Source organism: Cygnus olor, chromosome 2, assembly GCF_009769625.2.
Source record: "Cygnus olor isolate bCygOlo1 chromosome 2, bCygOlo1.pri.v2, whole genome shotgun sequence".
Classification (NCBI taxonomy): Eukaryota; Metazoa; Chordata; class Aves; order Anseriformes; family Anatidae; genus Cygnus; species Cygnus olor.
In genome coordinates, this window is record NC_049170.1 from 33,808,492 (window position 1) to 33,814,859 (window position 6,368).

Here is a 6,368-nt window from a genome sequence, read left to right on the forward strand (position 1 = left end):
GGTACAGCTGCCGTACACACTACTGACATCAATGGTGGGCAGAATCCTGTGGGAAAATGTGGGTGTGCTTTCTTTTACTAAAACAAGAGAGTGCAGTAGGATTCTCCATCTTGTCTCATAAAGCACAAAACCAAACGCCCCATAATTCCTTGTATTTTTAAGATCTTTTCCTGCACAAGTCAGTGGCTCAAGGAAGTCAAGAATGTAAAAATCTGTTATAGGAATAGCCTCCTTTCTTCTTATTTCTATGTATTGATGACTAGAATTATCCTCTCTATTGTATCAGTGCAAAGACTCTCTGGATCAGACCCTATCTTTAGTAAAAGTAAACAGTTAATTCATTAGTCCGAAGACTTATGGGCATATCTATTACAGAGATACAGCTTTATACTACCATACAATTAGGAAAGTACTCTGTATTTAAGAGTCCTTATGTCATTTGCTAAGAACTCTTTTTTTTTTTTCTTTGTTTTTTAGTTGTTGTAGGAGTGAACTCATTAAAATAAAGCTTGCTCCACACTTCAGAGGAGGGTATGGTAGTAATTAAGTGAATTGCACATACCTCTCACCTGCCCTTACCAAAAATATAATTCAAAGGATTGATGGGGGAATGGCCACTTTCCCCCACAAACAGACAGAAGCTCTTACACACTGTCTGGGGGCCAAACCCTGGCTCCAGAATGTCCTCCCATTGAATTGTTGTCTTTCACAGTTTGGAAAAAGAATATATCCCCTTCTCCTGCAGGGATGCAACAAGGGTTGCAATAAGAACGAAGAAGATTTGCAGACTCAGAAGTCATGACCTCATCTATACTCCCACATCACACATCTTTCCCCCATAGGAGCATGTGATGAATGTGCAGGGTAGGGGAAGCCTTTTGATACCACCAAACTTTTCCTAGCAATAATAACACTCAAATGTCTTCAGTGACACCTCTCCCATATGCACACACATGACACTGCATGTATTTTTGAGCAACTTATCAGGCAGCGGTTACTGGCTGAATCTAGAGTACAGAGGAACAGATAGGATAGGGAAATAGTTTGAGGGAAACTCAGGCACAAGTAAAAACCTGAAGAGAACAGTTATGTATCCTTTGTGGTAGGCTACATGTTATAGCATTACATACGTCAAGTTATTCAGATTGATCCTCATGACAGGGACAATACCTCCTACATGCTGAAACAGAGCCTAACGATATAAGGCCTGAAGGCACTCTGGCAACACAGTTAAAAAGCATATCTCCAGGCTGATTGGCAGAACACGGAGAAACAGATCACTGCTTACACTTCCCTCAGGAAGCTCCTGTTTCAAAAATGGCAACTCAGTCACTGAATCCACTAAATCCCTCAGGACAGAAGATGAGCCCTTTCCTAACATTCCGTAGCAAACAGCAATAGGAGCCTGATTTTTTTTTTTTTTTTTCTGCAGGGACGTGTGCCACAGGAAGGATGGAAAACAAGGGAAATTTCACACAAGGGAAAGAGTAGTCACATAGCAAATGGAAGGATGGGGGCAGGTTTGTGTGAGTGCTAGTTCAGAAATGCATCAGCCCAGTGCCCTTCCCTCCTACTCCCGTAGCTTCCTGGCAGAAGTTCTCCTTTCATCTTCAACAGCGTAACTGATAGAGCTGAACTGAAAAAGTGGGACTTTGGTAGACCAAGAAGATGAGTTCTCACATCCCAGCAAAGAGGAGGTGGTGATAGCCACAGCAGGAGGATTACATCTCCTCAGAATGGCTTGTCACCAGCAAAGCAGAGATTTGAGGAAACTCAAGTTTGTCTACATAATCTATGGGAGTTATGCTAGCTCACAGGAGGGCCCATCAGGCAGGAAGATTCCTTCAGAATAACCACCTACCTGATGGGGCAGTCATCACTAGTTGCCATACATTTTCTCTCTGGTCTTTGCAGTGCTAAGATGCATTTACAACAAAGCTTGTTGAACATTGAAGGCACAAGGTGGTCCCCAATGGCAGACCTATGTCATGTCTGCCTAAGGAGTTCAGCACAATCCAAAGCAGCATGAGTAGCAGCTCTACTGAAGCAGAACTGGGTTGTGTGCATGCAACCTGCCTAATGCAGGGAAGCAAATGATACTTTAAACAGGGTATTGAACAGATTAGGAGGCATTAAAGTTTGTATTGGCCTAGATATAAGCTTGTTCCTAAAAGTAAATTTTCACTAAGGTTTTGATAGACATCCTTCAAGAGTCTGACTGACCACCTGTTAGACTCACATCTAGTTACTATCCCCATCTTCTGCCACCTGTCCATATCTGGGTGAGTTTCACTAGTTAGTTGATGGTTACCACTTATATTCAGCAAGCATTATGTTTTTATGCTTCTGATAACCCATAAGAAGGAATAACACTTTGCGGTCACCACACCCAGTTGTTGCATCTCCCAAGACATGAACTTTTTGTAAGTTATGACCCTAGTCTAGGTTGTGGGTCTAGGTACAAGGAATGCCTTCAAGGCTCTTATTAGCATGCTGTAGTTCCATCACTATTACTACAAAAAATCTTTTTATATGAAAAAACCTGGACCAATTGCTCTAAAATGAGTTTTGCACCTGTACTTTAATGCCTGTATTTTACGCTGAAACACGGGTTACAGGGAAATGTGAACATAATGTATTTGCTTGTTTGGTCTAGCAGGCAACTACCTTGAGCCAAACAAATAAAACACATTTTTTTAAAAAAGCCTTTTGCTTCCTGTAGAATACTGCTTTGTTTGCCATCATTGTTTGGCAAATAGGAAAGGGCTTATCTCTCCTTCCCAGAAACTATTGCAGCTATAGAAGAGCTCCAAAAACTTGTCACTCTTTACTAAGAAAAAAATATTGGTTTAGCAGCTCTTGCCAGGAAATTATCTGAAGCTTCAGAAAGAGAGAAGGTGTAAAAATTAGTTCACTGGACCATGTCATTCTTTCCTGGTTTTTAGTGTTCTGTTCAAATTCAAGCTTCTTATCAGGTGCATTTTCAAAGGCAAACTACACTAACCTTTAGCATTACACCGTTCGCATATTAGATATTTCTTGGTTAGCTACAAAATTAGTAGCTAATTTTGCCCCTCCAGTGCAAAATGTGCCATATTTTTGTTTGATTAATTTGTAATTAAAATTTAAGTGACTTTGTATGGTTTCTAGCAGATGGAAGTAAAGGCATAGCTTTGACCCTAGTTACAGTTTTGTTTAACCCCCTCCAGAGAAACATAGTTACTGTGCATTAATATACAGCCTTTCACCACCAGACCTGTTAGTGTACATTATGGACTAATAATAATAATTATATTGTCAAACGATTCAAACTGCGTAACAATACAAGCTCCTCTGAAATGTGAAGCGCTATAGGTAATGAAACCTACTTTTCTTTATACAGTCAGCTCAAACCTCTTTTTGAACAATCTGGTGTTAAATAAATAATGGGCCTGGTTGCCCCCTCCTCCAGGAGAAACCATAGGAGGGAGCAGAGTGGGAGGAAATCTCCAGGAAGTTTTTCCATGTTGAGACTGTGCCTAAGCATTTCCCTTGAGATTGGAGTTGCTCATTCCCTGCATTGCCCTCTCCTTTTGTGCATCTGAATGGGGGTGTAATAAGGCAATCCACCTGGAGAAGATTCTGGTGAAGGTCTCAGGCAGGCTGGGAGAGGAAAGGTGTGCTGTTCCTGGCATGGCTGTTGTGCTTGTGGTTCTCTGGGCACACAGCAAGGACAATCTCGAAGCATAGCATCATTACTGCAGTGGCAGCTGTTCTTTTTTAAGGCCAGCACCAACCATCCTCTCAGCTCTGTGGTGTGGCCCAGGCTGTGTGGTAGGACTGGGACACTGTTTTGACTTTCACTGGTGTTAGCAACCTGCACATTTCTAAAGCACTGTGTTACAGTTCTCCATGCCATCGCTCAGCTCAGTGTACCTAGATGACTCATGTTCTCACTAGCACTTTATGTTAATTTAGTTCTTCATTGAAAATAAGAGCTGTGAAAGCAGGTGAAACTCAAAGACTTGTGCAATTTTGGTACGGCAGAAGCTGAAGGAAGCTATCTGGTGTTTTCCTAATTCTGAGCATATGCTCATACGAGCAGGAGACATGGGGTGCAGTGCTGCACAGGCTTACAGGTGTGTGCTGTGAGATGATTTGCTGGGAAACATTCATCTGCCCAGTTTTGTTCAGAAGTTGTTTCCCCACAGGTGAGATGCTGCAATAGTTACAGTCCACTCAGCTCCCATCAACCACTGCCATCTGTGAGGCTCACTGCGCTGGGCCGGGATGGATGTTCACATACAGGACCTGCCAGTGAGGCTGCTAGGACAACAATCTTCAGCAGCAATGCAGCAACAAGCAGGCAGAGACAGTAGTGTCTTCAGCTGCTTTCACTGTCTCAGACACTGCCGTGCGATTGAGGACAGTACTGGAAAACACACATGCAGAAAAGGAGGGATCAGGAGGATATTGTGGGATGGGAGACGATCCATTCATACTCCTCACAGCTTATATAGTGACCTACGGCAGATGCAGACCTGCTCTTCTAGGTCAAAGCCACATGTGAGAGGTGTGGTACAAGAAAGAGATGATTCAACTACTTTTTCCACAGGCATTCCTTAACCATATCACTTCTTCCCCCATGAAACCAGGAACACCCAGGTAAAGTTACCATGCATAATGGCATTTTCTGGCACCTGTCTCACCACTTCGGTCTTCAGACTCACATTAAAAAACAAACAAACAAAACCTTCCCAAATAGAAAAAATAAGCCCAGCGCCCCGAGGTCCCCACTCAGGAGCACCCGCGCCCCGCGGCCTGCTCCCTCCTGCCGCCCTTCCGTGCTGCAATGCCGCCATCTTCTGGAGCAAAGCCGAAGGGCACGGTCTGGCCCAAGCGTTGGCTTCTCCGACACCGCACTCAGTTACAGAAGGTTGGGTTGGTGGCCAGCTGGCCTGTGAAAGGTCAAAAGGGCTTGGTACGAAGGTGTGAGCGCCGGGCATGTACCGTCCCGAGACACTGTGCTGGGTCTTGGTGGTGTTACGAATGACAGCGGGCAGAATGAGGGGAACCACTTGGAAAATGTTAGCCACGGTGGCCCAGACTGAGTATATTACCTGGGCTTCACCAAAACTCATGTGAGGAAACCTTGGTTTTGAGAAGCACATTTAAAAAAAAATCCGCACGGCTGAACTTCTCTGCCTCCTGGTATAAGTCCCTGGATGTTGCTAGAATGTGTCCTGTGGAAACCAGAGGCAAGCTAAGCCCAGAGCAGAGCCTCATAAACTAATTTATCACACTGAAAATCTGGCTCAGCCATCCCAGGTGGGACACAGAGCTTTGGCTGCAGAAAGGGGTCCCGTCCCTGAATTACTCCATCCCCCTGCGGAGGTACCTGGCCATGGTAATACTGCGCCAGGGAAAGCTGGTAAGCCTTGAGGTGACAGTGAAACCAGGTAAACTTCCACTCTGTCCTTCAGAGCACGCAGAGGGTGGAACAATGATTGCTGCTGAGGCAAGAAAATAACCAGGATCTAAAACATTTCTAAGAAGAAAAAAATAAAAAATAAAAAAAGAGAGAAGTACCTGTTAGTTCATTCTGTCCACCCCCTGACTGTCAGAAAAACAGCAAACAACAACTTGTCCTCTAGCACACAGTACTGTACAGTATGGGTCCAAATTCTCCTCCCACTTATATTGGTATAAATCAAGAAGCCAGTGGAGTTACACAGGTATAAAACTGGCATTATCAGTTCCTAGGTCTCTTTAAATATTACTGAACCCTACTGCTGATTCTTCTTTGTCTGCCTGTTAGAAATGATTGTTAAAAAGGCACATGCATTTTTCCGTGGCACACTGTATCATGTGAAGGGGTTCTTTTATTGGCTTTGATCTTTCTTTTTACTTTTATTATTTCTTTGAAGAAATGCAGGATTATTACCTCAATCTAGCCAGCTGGCCTGCTGGGGCTCCCTTTGCTACATCAGGGGTTTCTCTTTTTTCTAATCCTCTCTTTATGGATAATCCTTCTCTACCTTCTAATGACTCTTGGCTAAGGAGTGTATTTTGTTATTACTACCTGTTGTTTAGAAATTCATTTTATTTGGTGTAGGCGTTGCTAATTGTTTGCTAATGAAAACCTTACCACAATCAATGCAGGTCAGGATTATGCTGGTCTTCATGGCAATTAACCCTTTCTTCCTATCTGTTCTTATTTAGGTTCTCTCGTGCAGTTTTCAGTTTTTAAATATCAAGACAAATTCTACTTTTGGGGGGGCCCAAGGCAGAGGTTTTTATGCAATTACAGGTAGCACTGGGAACCTTTACTTCCCACAAGAGATTTTAGAAGGGCAGAAATTGGTGTTTTTTAATTTGCAAAGTGTTTG